General features: G+C 44.5%; 2 long non-coding RNA genes across 2 annotated transcripts in view; one reads left to right on the forward strand and one right to left on the reverse strand.

Moving 5' to 3' along the window:
• Window positions 1-8,413, reverse strand: part of LOC141153062 (uncharacterized) — an 85,781-nt gene extending 77,368 nt beyond the window's left edge. Inside the window, exon 1 of the long non-coding RNA XR_012247230.1 lies at window positions 8,111-8,413. This is a non-coding gene — a long non-coding RNA (uncharacterized lncRNA). The remainder of the gene's footprint in view (window positions 1-8,110) is intronic.
• Window positions 8,414-14,376: 5,963 nt separating this feature from the next.
• LOC141153061 (uncharacterized) lies at window positions 14,377-16,324 on the forward strand. Its single transcript, XR_012247229.1, has 3 exons — window positions 14,377-14,687; window positions 14,774-14,867; window positions 15,181-16,324. It is a non-coding gene; the product is annotated as an uncharacterized lncRNA (long non-coding RNA).
• The last annotated feature ends 220 nt before the right edge of the window (window positions 16,325-16,544 follow it).

A 16,544-nucleotide genomic window follows, 5' to 3' on the forward strand; every position in this document is an offset into this window, starting at 1 on the left:
ACTCCCCATCTCCACACAGCCACTCATCATCAACTCCCATCTCTGCACAGCCCCTCAACTCCCCATCTCCGCACAGCCCCTCATCATCAACTCCCCATCTCCGCACAGCCCCTCATCATCAACTCCCCATCTCCGCACAGCCCCTCATCAAGTCCTCATCTCAGCCCCTCATCAACTCCCCATCGCCACACAGCCCCCCATCATCAACTCCCCATCTCCGCAGAGTCCATCATCAACTCCCCATCTCCGCACAGTACCTGATCATCAACTCCTCATCTCCGCACAGCCCCTCATCAACTCCCAGTCTCTGTACAGCCCCTCATCATCAACTCCCCGTCTCAGCACAGCCCCTCATCACCTCCCCATCTCCGCACAGACCCTCATCAATGCCCCTTCTCCACACAGTCCATCAACTCTGCATCTCCGCACAGCTCATCATCATCATTAACTCCCCATCTCCCCACAGCCTCTCATCAACTCCCCAACTCCACACAGCCTCTCATCAACTCCCCATCTCCGCACAGTCCATCATCAACTCCCCATCTCCGCACAGCCCCTCATCATCAACTCCCCATCTCCGCACAGCCCCTCACCAACTCCCCATCTCCGCACAGCCCCTCATCATCAACTCCCCATCTCTGCACAGCCCCTCATCATCAACTCCCCATCGCCACACAGCACCTCATCATCATCAACTCCTCTTCTCCGCACAGCTCATCATCATCATCAACTCCCCATCTCCACACAGCCCTTCATGATTAACTCACCATCTCCGCACAGCCCCTCATCATCAACTCCCCGTCTCAGCACAGCCCCTCATCAAATCCCCATCTCAGCACAGTCTATCATCAACTCCCCATCTCCGCACAGTCCCTCATCATCATCATTAACTCCCCATCTCCGCACAGCCCCACATCAAACTCCTCATCTCCGCACAGCCCCTCATCAACAACTCCCCGTCTATGCATAGCCCTTCATCATCAACTCCCCGTCTCAGCACAGCCCCTCATCATCATCATTAACTCACCATCTCAGCAGAGCCCTTCATGAATAACTCACCATCTCCGCACAGCCACTCATCAACTCCCCATCTAAGCATAGCCCCTCATCAGCTATCCATCTCCACACAGCCCCTCATCAACTCCCCATCTTCGCACAGCCCCTCATCAGCATCATCTCTCCATCTCTGCACAGCCCCTCATCATCTCCTTATCTCCGCACAGCCCCTCATCATCAACTCCTCATCTCCGCACAGCCTCTCACAAACTCCCCATCTCCGCACAGCCCCTCATCATCATTAACTCCCCATCTCCGCACAGTCCCTCATCATCAACTCCCCATCTCCGCAAAGCCCCTCATCATCAACTCCCCATCTCCCCACAGCCCCTCATCATCATTAACTCCCCATCTCTGCACAGCCCCTCATGATCAACTCCCCATGTCCGCACAGCCCCTCATGATCAACTCCCCATCTCCGTACAGCCCCTCATCCACTCCCCATCTCCGCACAGCTCATCAACTCCCCATCTCCGCACAGCTCATCAACTCCCCATCTCCGCACAGCCCCTCATCATCAACTCCCCATCTCCGCACAGCCCCTTATCATCCACTCCCCATCGCCGCACAGCCCCTCATCAACTCCCCATCTCCGCATAGCCCCTCATCATCAACTCCTCATCTCCGCAAAGCCCCTCATCAACTCCCCATTGGCGCACAGCCCCTAATCATCAACTTCCCATCGCCGCATAGCCCTCATCAACTCCCCATCTCCACACAGCCCCAGACCATCAACTCCCCATCTCCACACAGCCACTCATCATCAACTCCCATCTCAGCACAGCCCCTCATCAACTCCCCATCTAAGCATAGCCCCTCACCAACTCCCCATCTCCGCACAGCCCCTCATCAACTCCCCATCTCAGCACAGCCCCTCATCAACTCCCCATCTCCGCACAGCCCCTCTTCATCATTAACTCTCCATCTCCTCACAGCCCCTCATCAACTCCCCATCTGCTCACAGCCCCTCATCAACTCCCCATCTCCGCAGTCCATCATCAACTCCCCATCTCCGCACAGCCCCTCATCATCAACTCCCCATCTCCGCAGTCCATCATCAACTCCCCAGCTCAGCACAGCCCCTCATCATCAACTCCCCATCTCCGCACAGCCACTCTTCATCATTAACTCCCCACCTCCTCACAGTCCCTCATCAACTCCCCATCTCCGCACAGCCCCTCATCATCACTAACTCCCCATCTCCTCACAGCCCCTCATCAACTCCCCATCTCCTCACAGCCCCTCATCAACTCCCCATCTCCTCACAGCCCCTCATCAACTCCCCATCTTCTCACAGCCCCTCATCAACTCCCCATCTCCTCACAGCCCCTCATCAACTCCCCATCTCCTCACAGCCCCTCATCAACTCCCCATCTTCTCACAGCCCCTCATCAACTCCCCATCTCCTCACAGCACCTCATTAACTCCCCATCTCCGCACTGCCTCTCATCAACTTCTCATCTCCAAACAGTCCATCATTAACTCCCCATCTCCGCACAGCCCCTCATCATCATTAACTCCCCATCTCCGCACAGCCCCTCATCAACTCCCCATCTCCACACAGCCCTTCATCAACTCATCTCCACATAGACCCTCATCATCAAGGGGAAAGCCCTCCGTACACATAGCAGAGGCCCTTTTTCTGTGTGACCGTCCTACATGCAGCCCCATACAGTACCATCATCCATGCTTATTTACCCTGTGAGAGCAGGAGTTATTTTATCTATCCTGACTCCATCTTGATTTTTGTATACATATCTTTTGTGTTCCAGATTGGAGTTTGAGCTAGCATGTGTATTTTGTCCATGTACTTTGCTCATAAAGAGAAGCCTGTGATCAGATAAGGTTTTAGGAATGTCCTTGTTTAAAGAGACTTAAGGCCCCGTCACACTTAGCGACGCTACAGCGATCCCGACAACGATACGACCTGTCAGGGATCGTTGCCGCGTCGCTACAGTTATATGAAAAAGTTTGGGCACCCCTATTAATCTTAAGCTTAATGTTTTCTTAAACTTGGTGCTTTTGCAACAGCTATTTCAGTTAGATATATGTAATAACTGTTGGACACAGTAATGTTTCTGCCTTGAAATGAGGTTTATTGTACTAACAGAAAATGTGCAATCTGCATTCAAACAAAATTTGACAGGTGCATAAGTATGGGCACCCTTATCATTTTCTTGTTTTAAATACTCCTACCTACTTTTTACTGACTTACTAAAGCACTTTTTTTGGTTTTGTAACCTCATTGAGCTTTGAACTTCATAGCCAGGTGTATGCAATCTTGAGAAAAGCTACTTAAAGTGGCCACTTGCAAGTTGTTCTCCTGTTTGAATCTCCTCTGAAGAGTTGCATCATGGACTCCTCCAAACGACTGTCAAATGATCTGAAAACAAAGATTATTCAACATAGTTGTTCAGGGGAAGGATACAAAAAGCTGTCTCAGAGATTTAACCTGTTTCCACTGTGAGGAACATAGTAAGGAAATGGAAGAACACAGGGACAGTTCTTATTAAGGCCAGAAGTGGCAGGCCAAGAAAAACATCAGAAAGGCAGAGAAGAAGAATGGTGAGATCAGTCAAGGACAATCCTCAGACCACCTCCAGAGAGCTGCAGCATCAACTTGCTGCAGATGGTGTCACTGTGCATCGGTCAACTATACAACGCACTTTGCACAAGGAGAAGCTGTATGGGAGAGTGATGCGAAAGAAGCCATTTCTGCAAGCACGCCACAAACAGAGTCGGCTGAGGTATGCAAAAGCACATTTGGAGAAGCCAATTTCTTTTTGGAAGAAGGTCCTGTGGACTGATGAAACCAAGATTGAGTCGTTTGGTCATACAAAAAGGCGTTATGCATGGCGGCAAAAAAACACAGCATTCCAAGAAAAACACTTGCTAACCACAGTAAAATTCGGTGGAGGTTCCATCATGCTTTGGGGCTGTGTGGCCACTGCCGGCACCGGGAATCTTGTTAAAGTTGAGGGATGCATGGATTCCACTCAGTATCAGCAGATTCTTGACAATAATGTTCAAGAATCAGTGCCAAAGTTGAAGTTACGCAGGGGATGGATCTTTCAGCAAGACAATGATCCAAAACACCGCTCCAAATCTACTCAGGCATTCATGCAGAGGAACAATTACAATGTTCTGGAATGGCCATCCCAGTCTCCAGACCTGAATATCATTGAACATCTGTGGGATCATTTGAAGAGGGCTGTCCATGCTCGGCGACCATCAAACTTAACTGAACTGGAATTGTTTTGTAAAGAAGAATGGACAAAAATACCTTCATCCAGGATCCAGGAACTCATTAAAAGCTACAGGAAGCGACTAGAGGCTGTTATTTTTGCAAAAGGAGGATCTACTAAATATTAATGTCACTTTTCTGGTGAGGTGCCCATACTTATGCACCTGTCAAATTTTGTTTGAATGCAGATTGCACATTTTCTGTTAGTACAATAAACCTCATTTCAAGGCGGAAACATTACTGTGTCCAACAGTTATTACATATATCAAACTGAAATAGCTGCTGCAAAAACACCAATTTTTATAAAACATTACGCTTAAGATTAATTGGGGTGCCCAAACTTTTTCATATAACTGTATGTGGTCGCTGGTGAGCTGTCAAACAGGCAGGCTCACCAGCGATCAGGGGAGCAGCGACATCGTGGAAAGAATCTTTCCACGATGTCCTGCTCCCGTTACCAGCCTGCTGAAGCAGGAGCTGGCTGGTAACCATGGTAAACATCGGGTTACTAGGGGCACACGCGCACCTAGTAACTCGTTGTTTATCATGGTTACCACTCTGCTACAGTGAGCGGGAGGTTACAGCTCACTTTAGCAGGCTCGTAACCATGATAAACAGCGGGTTACTAAGTGCGCGTGTGCCCCTAGTAACCCGATGTTAATCATGGTTACCAGCCTGATCGCTGCTCCCGCTGGTCACACACAGCGATTTGTGCTGACCAGCGGGAGGGCAATGACCAAAAAATGGTCCAGGACACTTTGCAGCGATCAGCGACCTCACAGCAGGGGCCTGATCATTGTAAAGTATCACACATAGTGACATCGCTGGTGAGGTCGCTGTTGCGTCACCAAAACCGTGACACAGCAGCGATCTCGCTAGCGATCTCGCTATGTGAGACGGGGGCTTTAGAGATAAGGAAGAAATTAAACTAGAAGGTAGAGAGATTCCTAAAATCTAAAAGCTGGGTGAAGACAGAATTACCTTTAGCCAATGAGATGTATGTTTGCTAATGCAAGCACATATGTAGAGATAAGCTGAGCCAATTATATTGCTACAACTAATGTCCAAGAAATGACTATATATATATAAGTGAAGATGATATAATAAAGACAGATCTGCCCTGATGCTCAAACGTAACCGACGTGGTTCTTCCGTGCACGAATTTGAATTTTACAATTTAATTTGGAACAGGCACAATGTCTCAGAACGTCTCACATTTTGTGGCGACGACAAAACCTGGCGCAATGAACAGGGACTCGCTAATGCAAAAGACTGCTGACCCAACCAATTTGCTGGACCACCGACAGACGATTAACTCGGGACAGCTGCAGAAATTGGTAAGAAGCTTTATTTTAACACTACCTGAATTTATCCCTCTGCTTTGGTGCTTTCAGTGTGCGTTGGGTAAGTATTCGCAGATCATTCGATCTGTTCATAGTAAGTGAGTCCATTATTGTTAGACAAAGAACCCTGATGAGACCTTGTGTACTGTGTTGAGTTTTTGTGCGGTATGGAGTGTGTGGATTTGGTATTTAACTGATCATCTGTACGTGGGGTTGGATTGTAGTGATTAGTCGATTGTACCCGGTGGAGCAGATGTTGGTGATTGTCGGCAGCAGTTTCTTGTATTGCTAAGGAAACCCATATGGTTTCAATGGTTTCAGCTCCTAGACGTAGGGGCTGATGGTTTTTTTTGTCTGATATATATATATATATATATACACACACACACACACACACACACACAAGTCAGGCAAGGAGTGACAGAGCAGAAAGCCAATGTGTGTGTGGTTTGTCTCTCTAGTCCTATATGTCTGTTTTTAAAAGAAACAGATGGTGGGTAGTACTCTGTTCCATAAGGAACAGATTGAGGATGGTAGGACTGCTGCTGAATTTGTAAAAGAACGGAAAGAAATTTGTGCAGAAAATGCATAGGTATTGTTCAGTGTCTGGCTGTCCACCAGGTGGCAGAATTGATGAAAGTTTATGGAAAGTATTGAAGGAACAGCAAGGTTGTTTAAATGATGCTGGTTTACTGGACCAGGCTGAGATATGGTGGAAAAGCTCTAAATCTGTAACTAGAGGTGAGTTGGGGGGAAGAAAAACATGGTGATAAGTTTTTGTACGGTAAAGTGTGCAACAAAGATGGCGTTCATTCCCCTGCCGCTCCCAGTTTGACTCCACCTCCGTACATTGTCCCTGAAGGATGGACATGTTGTGTATGTAAGAATCAGAACCCAGATTGGGTGGAAACCTGTTGTGTATGTGGTGCCCCCTGTTGGCACATAGGAACCATTAAACCCCCTAGTCCTAAAACAGGATTGAACTCTTTTTGTTAACACCCTGCAATCCATTTGCATAGTGAGCCCCCTCTAGTGCAGTGTCCAAAGTGCTACACCCCCATAAGTCTTGGCCAGGCCCCCAATGAATATTATGCCTGCACTGGATGGGACCAACGCCCCTTCAGGCCCTGCCCTTCTCTCCAGCACCTCCCCTGACACAACCCAAATGGAAGCAACCTTTTGCTGCCATAAGACACACTAGGACAATTAGTCAGGGTGGGCAGCTCACTTTAACCCCACCTGCTGCTCGCCCACAGTGCTCACCCAGACTGCTGCCACCAGCCCTCACACCCCAGTCTAGTGGACCCGATATTGTAAAGCCCCAGAAGGGTGTGTGGTGTCCCTGGAATCCTAGTGAGATTTTGGCCGTGATGAGTAGAATGCCAGACCCTGAAATGTTTCTCATGCCATTTGTTAGAGAAAGTAGATAAAATTAGAAAGGCTTTCTCCTGTTAGTAGAAAAATATTATACCCAGCTCTGGCAAAGATGGCAGGACTGAGTATATGAGAACACGTCTAACGTTCACATCCTTTTACTGTCTCGTGTCTCTGTTGAAGGTTTAAAGCCCGTGATTAAAGAGCCACTAATAGTGTCCCACCTAGAGTATCCGGCTGTTCTACAAAGTAGCCAAGCGTGTGGATGCAACAAATGCCCTGAATAACAAGGCAAAAACCCGGTCCAGAGCCCCTCTTATGTACGACCAGTCCAGACAACGACAAAGAAATTTCTCGTTATAATTGTGAAAAGCTGGACACAGAAACTGTAGTCTGAGGCCAGAAGGGATAGTAGAGCGTGATAACTCCCCTCCTTCCCCCTTCTCCAGCAGGGAGGGGGGAGGTTCAGTGTCTTAAGTCAGAAATGCTGCGCAGCTCCTGCTCTATAAGTCTGCTGGAATTCCTCTAACTTTCTCTCTCAGTTAAAGTCTCTCATGATGTTATGGCCATTCTTTCTCAGTACTGCTTGACATCTCAGACTTTAATGTGCCCTCCTCATGCCTGATAACCTTACCATTCACCTTGTTGCCTCTGGAGGGGGGAGAGGGGTGGTAGTGATAATGTGGGTGATCTGCTAGTTAAGCCACAAGAGGAACATGACTGTGTACAATAATGTCCCATGGGGGGTTTCAGTCATGTTACCGATGTCCCACTAGATAACCCAGACCATGAGCTCTTTGTGGATGGATCGCGGTATGGTGTGGATGGCCAGTTCTACACTGGATATGCTGCTGTTTCTCTTCATGAAACCATAAAAGCAGAACCTCTTCCCTCACACATGTCCACCCAGGAAGCTGAACTCCGTGACCAAGAAGAAGCCTGCAGACATGCTAAAGACCAGACTGTTACAATTTATACAGACTGCTGTTATGCTTTCATGACTATGGACGTATATGGAGAGCTTGATCTTTCCTCGCAGCAAGTAAGCATATCAAGAAAGATAAATCCGTCGAAAGCCTGATGGAGGACCTACCTTTAAACGAGAAAGTTGCCATGGTGAAAGTCAAAGGCCATGCGAAAGACGACTTCACTACAGCTAAAGGCAACCAACTGCCTAACCAGACTGAAAAATCTGCAGCTTGCCAACCAAGAGACAACCCTGCAGGGGTGGCAGCTGCACAAGTGGTCTCTGCCACAGACCCACCGGTGACCTACGACCTTCTCCAGAAGCTACAACAGGCTGGTGGTGAAGAATTCGCCAGATGACAAAAGAAGGGAACTGTGCAGTCACCAGAAGGACTGTGACACGTGGGGGGCAAAGTTTGCCTTCCCCGAGTTCTGTATCTCATGATGGCTCAAACTACCCACAGCAATACCCACTAAAGACTGCCATGACAGACCTCGTCCACTGCCATTGGTAGGCTCCTGGGTTCAGTGTCACTGCAAACACGTTCAAGCCTGTCTGACCTGTGCGCTCAACAACGCGAGACGCACCACTAAGACGCCTATGAGACACACACTGAGGCCCCTGTACTTGTTCCAGTGTCTTCAGAAGGACTACATTCAACTTCCCAAGATGCAAACCTACGAGTATGTACTTGTGTGTTGACTTCTTCTCAGGATGTACAGAAGCGTACCCCGTGTGTAAAGCCACTGAAAAGTCTACAGCAAAGAGACTAATTTCAGAAGTCAACAATGGTGCAGCGGTCTCAGGGAGCGCCAGAGGAATACTGGACAATTTAGTAGATGTCAACCGACTTTTATTCTTCCTCCAATACCACTGCCACAACGCGTTTCAACGGTCTAAGCCGTCTTCATCAGGTGGGGTAACGGGGAATGTTACAATGACAGCTTTATAAAGGGGTGGTATTTTACAAAATTTAGACCACGTGTTGTAATCAATTAACCCTTTCATTGAAAAACTCCATATAATACATTCTTAACCAATTAACCTCTTATTTCCCCTGGAAACAGCATTGTGCACTAAAAAATCCCTACATGGATTCTTAAAATCACAATTCTTAGTAAAAACTTCCTATTTGTAAAAAAATAAATAAGTTTTTTTTTTTTTTTTTTTTTTTAAAAATATATTTATTACCAACTGTTAAAAATTATTAAAATCATCCTGGGGACCTTCTTGGGGTGTCTTGACAGTGTTATACTGCAGTTTCCAGCCCCCAATTCAAAAGTTGAATTTCTTAAAGAGACAGTGCACTTTCATATAAAATGGCCGAAAATAACCCTGTACAATTACCCACTACGATTATAAACCCCATAAATGTTTAAAAACACCCTGGGAACCTTACCAGAGTGTCCTGACAATGCTATACTGCAGTTTCCAGCCCCCAATTCAAAAGTTGGATTTCTTAAAGAGACAGTACACTTTCATATAAAATGGCCGAAAATAACCTTGTACCCTTGCCCACTGCGATTATAAACCCCATGAATGTTTAAAAACACCCTGGGAACCTTACCAGAGTGTCCTGACAATGCTATACTACGATTGTCAACCCCCAATTCTAAAGTTAAGTTTCTTAAAGAGACAGTACACTTTCATATAAAATAGCCGAAAATAACCTTGTACAATTGCCCACTGCTATAATAAAACTCATAAAACCCAATGCTATCCATTATCATGATCGGAACCTATGCTTCCAGTAAACTAAGTAACTGACGACAACATGAAAAAAGAACTAAATACCAGCCCGAAAGGGCAAGCAAATCTCCTGCTATGCTACGTCATACCATACCTTTAATCCTGTGCAGGTAGCCCCGCAAGCCATCATTAAACGGCTGATGACAACCCGAGAAAGATATGAGAGGGACAACATTAAACCTTCTCAGATTTAATGGTTTGATGTGTTTTCAATCGTAAGGTTCAAACCCTCAGGGTACAAAGTGCCCATTTTGTATATCCAAAAACTTTCTTTCTTTATAAGTGTACTCAATCGTTCTGGTCCATTATCCACAATGTGGTCAATAATGGTTATTTTCATCTTACTCGGGTCTTTGTGGTGATGGTTTGCATAGTGTCTGGAGACCCTATGTAATTGATATCCTGCCCTTATATTAGATCTATGTTTATTTAATCGGGCATGGGCGGTCTGAATTGTCCGGCCGATGTATTGCAAGCCACAAGGGCACTCCAGCAAGTACACTACATAGGTGGATTGGCATGTTAATCTCTGCTTGATCTGGAAAACCTCATTAGTGGTATTAGATTTAAAGGTTTTTGCATTATTGGTTATAACGCCGCAGCACATACATTTAGGTGTATTGCATGTGAAGCAGCCTCCTGTGTTAGGATTAGTCGTCACATCCCTTATTTTTTTCTTTTTTCTATTCGTGTTGCTGGGAGCAAGCAAGGTTTTTAAACTTCTATTCTTCCTAAAGATAATATTTGGTTTCTCTGGGATACTTTTGGAGAGAATGGGGTCACCTTTTAAAATAAACCAATGTTTTTGTAATAACTCCCGTACTACCGACCTGGATTGGCAAAATGTAGTAATTAAACTCCACTTTGTCTTTTCCTCTGTCCTTACAGAAGCCCTATCCGGATTCTCCCTTCTGTCCAAGCACGAGTCCTGTGATAGAGTGCATGTTCTTTTATATGCATCTTTTAAAAGTTTTTTTGGATAGCCTTTTTCCAAAAATCTCTTTTTGAGAATCTTGGATTCCACCTTAAAGTCAGAATCCAGAGTACAGTTTTTCCTGACTCTCCAATACTGCCCATAAGGCACATTTTTGATCCATCCAGGAAGGTGTCCACTGTTGAATTTGAGGTAGCTATTCACATCTACTGGTTTAAAAAACGTGGATGTGAATATTCTCCCCAGGTGGTCGAACTGCACCCATAGATCCAAGAATTGGAGAGAAGTGGATGATGCTGTGGCCGTGAATTTTAAACCCCAATCATTGTTATTTAGTTTGTCCGCAAAGCTCAATGCCTCCTCCATTGATCCATGCCATATAATGAATAAATCATCTATAAAGCGCCTATAGAAAAGTACTCCACTCGTGGATGATCCCGGCTGCGCGATGAGGACGGATTCCACCGCACCCATAAAAAGGTTAGCATAGCTTGGTGCGAATCTCGTCCCCATCGCGCAGCCCTTGATCTGTTTATATAACCCATCCTCAAAGGAAAACACATTGTTCTCCAATATGAACGCTATTGCGTTCAGAATGAATTCTCTTTGGTCTATAGGCATATTAGGGTCTCCAGTTAAAACCTCTTTGATGACCTTTATTCCCAACGTATGTGAAATATTATTGTAGAGCGCCACTACATCCAGAGAGAGAAAAATGCATCCCTCCATGGGTGGTAGAGCCCTTAATTCTTTAATTAATTGTGACGAGTCCTTTAGATATGATGTTAATCTCAGAACATATGTCTGCAAAAATAAATCTACATAATGCGATAGATATATAAAGTATAATCTTCTAATTAAGAAAGCTTATGAAAAGGGAATACTCAATAAAAAAGAAAAGAACTTTTTAGATATTGCACAATATAGAATACCTTTTTTCTATTTTCTGCCCAAACTGCATAAAGACCCAAAAAATCCTCCTGGACGCCCAATAATATCAGGGATCCAATCCATTACAAGTAATCTATCGCATTATGTAGATTTATTTTTGCAGACATATGTTCTGAGATTAACATCATATCTAAAGGACTCGTCACAATTAATTAAAGAATTAAGGGCTCTACCACCCATGGAGGGATGCGTTTTTCTCTCTCTGGATGTAGTGGCGCTCTACAATAATATTTCACATACATTGGGAATAAAGGTCATCAAAGAGGTTTTAACTGGAGACCCTAATATGCCTATAGACCAAAGAGAATTCATTCTGAACGCAATAGCGTTCATATTGGAGAACAATGTGTTTTCCTTTGAGGATGGGTTATATAAACAGATCAAGGGCTGCGCGATGGGGACGAGATTCGCACCAAGCTATGTTAACCTTTTTATGGGTGCGGTGGAATCCGTCCTCATCGCGCAGCCGGGATCATCCACGAGTGGAGTACTTTTCTATAGGCGCTTTATAGATGATTTATTCATTATATGGCATGGATCAATGGAGGAGGCATTGAGCTTTGCGGACAAACTAAATCACAATGATTGGGGGTTAAAATTCACGGCCACAGCATCATCCACTTCTCTCCAATTCTTGGATCTATGGGTGCAGTTCGACCACCTGGGGAGAATATTCACATCCACGTTTTTTAAACCAGTAGATGTGAATAGCTACCTCAAATTCAACAGTGGACACCTTCCTGGATGGATCAAAAATGTGCCTTATGGGCAGTATTGGAGAGTCAGGAAAAACTGTACTCTGGATTCTGACTTTAAGGTGGAATCCAAGATTCTCAAAAAGAGATTCTTGGAAAAAGGCTATCCAAAAAAACTTTTAAAAGATGCATATAAAAGAACGTGCACTCTATCACAGGACTCGTGCTTGGACAGAAGGGAGAATCCGGATAGGGCTTCTGTAAGGACAGAGGAAAAGACAAAGTGGAGTTTAATTACTACATTTTGCCAATCCAGGTCGGTAGTACGGGAGTTATTACAGAAACATTGGTTTATTTTAAAAGGTGACCCCATTCTCTCCAAAAGCATTCCAGAGAAACCAAATATTATCTTCAGGAAGAATAGAAGTGTAAAAACCTTGCTTGCTCCCAGCAACACGAATAGAAAAAAGAAAAAAATAAGGGATGTGACGACTAATCCTAACACAGGAGGCTGCTTCACATGCAATACACCTAAATGTATGTGTTGTGGCGTTATAATCAATAATGCAAAAACCTTTAAATCTAATACCACTAATGAGGTTTTCCAGATCAAGCAGAGATTAACATGCCAATCCACCTATGTAGTGTACTTGCTGGAGTGCCCTTGTGGCTTGCAATACATCGGCCGGACAATTCAGACGGCCCATGCCCGATTAAATAAACATAGATCTAATATAAGGGCAGGATATCAATTACATAGGGTCTCCAGACACTATGCAAACCATCACCACAAAGACCCGAGTAAGATGAAAATAACCATTATTGACCACATTGTGGATAATGGACCAGAACGATTGAGTACGCTTATAAAGAAAGAAAGTTTTTGGATATACAAAATGGGCACTTTGTACCCTGAGGGTTTGAACCTTACGATTGAAAACACATCAAACCATTAAATCTGAGAAGGTTTAATGTTGTCCCTCTCATATCTTTCTCGGGTTGTCATCAGCCGTTTAATGATGGCTTGCGGGGCTACCTGCACAGGATTAAAGGTATGGTATGACGTAGCATAGCAGGAGATTTGCTTGCCCTTTCGGGCTGGTATTTAGTTCTTTTTTCATGTTGTCGTCAGTTACTTAGTTTACTGGAAGCATAGGTTCCGATCATGATAATGGATAGCATTGGGTTTTATGAGTTTTATTATAGCAGTGGGCAATTGTACAAGGTTATTTTCGGCTATTTTATATGAAAGTGTACTGTCTCTTTAAGAAACTTAACTTTAGAATTGGGGGTTGACAATCGTAGTATAGCATTGTCAGGACACTCTGGTAAGGTTCCCAGGGTGTTTTTAAACATTCATGGGGTTTATAATCGCAGTGGGCAAGGGTACAAGGTTATTTTCGGCCATTTTATATGAAAGTGTACTGTCTCTTTAAGAAATCCAACTTTTGAATTGGGGGCTGGAAACTGCAGTATAGCATTGTCAGGACACTCTGGTAAGGTTCCCAGGGTGTTTTTAAACATTTATGGGGTTTATAATCGTAGTGGGTAATTGTACAGGGTTATTTTCGGCCATTTTATATGAAAGTGCACTGTCTCTTTAAGAAATTCAACTTTTGAATTGGGGGCTGGAAACTGCAGTATAACACTGTCAAGACACCCCAAGAAGGTCCCCAGGATGATTTTAATAATTTTTAATAGTTGGTAATAAATATATTTAAAAAAAAAAAAAAAAAACTTATTTATTTTTTTACAAATAGGAAGTTTTTACTAAGAATTGTGATTTTAAGAATCCATGTAGGGATTTTTTAGTGCACAATGCTGTTTCCAGGGGAAATAAGAGGTTAATTGGTTAAGAATGTATTATATGGAGTTTTTCAATGAAAGGGTTAATTGATTACAACACGTGGTCTAAATTTTGTAAAATACCACCCCTTTATAAAGCTGTCATTGTAACATTCCCCGTTACCCCACCTGATGAAGACGGCTTAGACCGTTGAAACGCGTTGTGGCAGTGGTATTGGAGGAAGAATAAAAGTCGGTTGACATCTACTAAATTGTCCAGTATTCCTCTGGCGCTCCCTGAGACCGCTGCACCATTGTTGACTTGTGAGATATCTCCATGCGGAGCTAAAGCGGCAGGAGCGGCCTGGTCTATTTGGATGTTTGAGGACCTGCGGTATCCAACCACCAGGTTAAACTACTGAGGACCTGCGGTGACGTGGTATCTGGTCCAGCAGGATCGTGTGACCACTTGAGGAGCACGGAGTTGCGAGGCAAACACCGACAGGACGGTACTACAAATAGAGGTGACCCGGAGCCTCATTAATTACACGCTTAATCTTGGTTGTGTAGACGTACACAACCTTCACAGGTGAGTGTACTGGCACTTTTTAAATTAAGCAAATAGCCCTGTGAGTCTACACATGCGCCCTTTCTTTTCTTTTCACATAATTTCAGAAGTCGTCTGCAGATATGGGGTGCCTGAGACCATGAAGAGAGACAGAGGCACCCATTTTACCGGAGAAGCAATGCAGGAAATAATGCCCGCCCAGTGAGTGAAAAAGGCCTTCACACAGTGTACCATCCACACAGTAGCGTAGAGAGATTGAATGGGACTCTGAAACTGAAAATCCAGAAAGCCATGGGTGAAACGGGCAGACCATGGACAGAATGCTTGCCCCTTGCACTCTTCTCAGTCAGGAAAACTCCCAACAAAAAGACAGGCCTCAGCCCATATGAAGTGTTATTTGGGTCAGCCCCTAGGCTAGGGTTGTATTTTCCACAGCGGCTCCAGATGCAACATGATAGGCTGTCTTCTTATGTTACTGAAATTACAAAACGCTTGTCTAACATATATTCTCAAGTTTTCTAGATCCAGATTCTGTGGAAGGGTGCCACGCCCTGCAGCCCGGAGACTGGGTGGTGGTTAAAAGACATGTCAGGAGAACCCTTAATCTTCGATTTGATGGACCCTTCCAAGTCCTGATGACAACGGAGACGGCTGAAAGTTCGAGAGAAAGCCCAACTGGATCCACGCTTTACACTGCAGGAAGACAGCTGAACCCAAGAAAGCCACCGAGTGATGTGGATGCACACCCTGTGCCTTAGCATTGATAAATGGGGGCTCATCGAGGACTATGTCCCAAGAGAGAAAGAATGGGGAAGTAGTTACCACTTTCTGGTTTGATACCTCAGACCCTGTAGTCTGTTATAAATTTGACCTGTGAAACACAGTCTCCTGTCCTAGAGAGGAGTGGCCGCGTGGGGACACCTATAGACTCACCCAAAAGTATATGAGTCACCACCGCCAATATTGGCTATGGGTCTGATTGCAAGTCCTGGAGTATGGTAGGGTGGAACATTGGGGAAGACTGGGCCTGCAACCCTTCCGTAGCTGGAGAAAAGACAGCACGGGTGTAAAATATTAATCTCTTATGATAAATAATCCATAAGAAACTTTGAAGCTTTGGTTTGAACCAAGTTTAATTTTAAATATTTTCAGAGAAAGCCTGAGGGGTTATTTTGAAGATCTGGGCAGAGACACCTGTTCTGTACGTCAAACCTATAGGGCCCTAGTCAATATGGGTTATTTGGAGATAACTAATGATCCTTTTAAAGGTCATTAGCCATATGCCAACATGAGGTAATTGTGCATAGTCAAAATACATATTCCATTATTAGGTTTGCCTTAATATGGAGAAGCTACTACTATATCAGCAAGTCGCCATATTGGGTTATGAAACTGTAAAAATAATCTTCAATGTATGTCTATGGGGCAAGATGGTATATAAGCAGAGACAGATGTATGGAGAGTAAATATCTCATACCTTGAGAATCTCCACCACGGATCATCTCATGCTTCTAAGACTGGATAAGTAAGAACTTATAATTGTTTCTTTTCTATTTTAAACCTGATACTTCTTTTTTGTGTGTTATGAACTATTTTTTCCATTTTTGTAATCTCACTTTTGAATGAACATTAAATAAGCTTTTGTTTTATCCACACAACTCAAGATTGCTTTTCTTCTATCTTCACCGTGGCCTTACCTAAAGTAAGGAAGTGTTAATATTTCTAACAACGGGTAGAAGCCTCCTTACTAGAATGAGGCTGTTACAACCAGAATACGTATCCAAACATTGTACAGTAGGGTCCTGTCTTGTAAGTCTGATAACTGTCTTCCCCTATACTTGACGATAGAGAACACATCTGTTACGGACGCAGGACTAT

This window comes from Phyllobates terribilis, unplaced genomic scaffold, assembly GCF_046119375.1.
Source record: "Phyllobates terribilis strain yellow unplaced genomic scaffold, ASM4611937v1 Scaffold_7__3_contigs__length_470593459, whole genome shotgun sequence".
NCBI lineage: Eukaryota > Metazoa > Chordata > Amphibia > Anura > Dendrobatidae > Phyllobates > Phyllobates terribilis.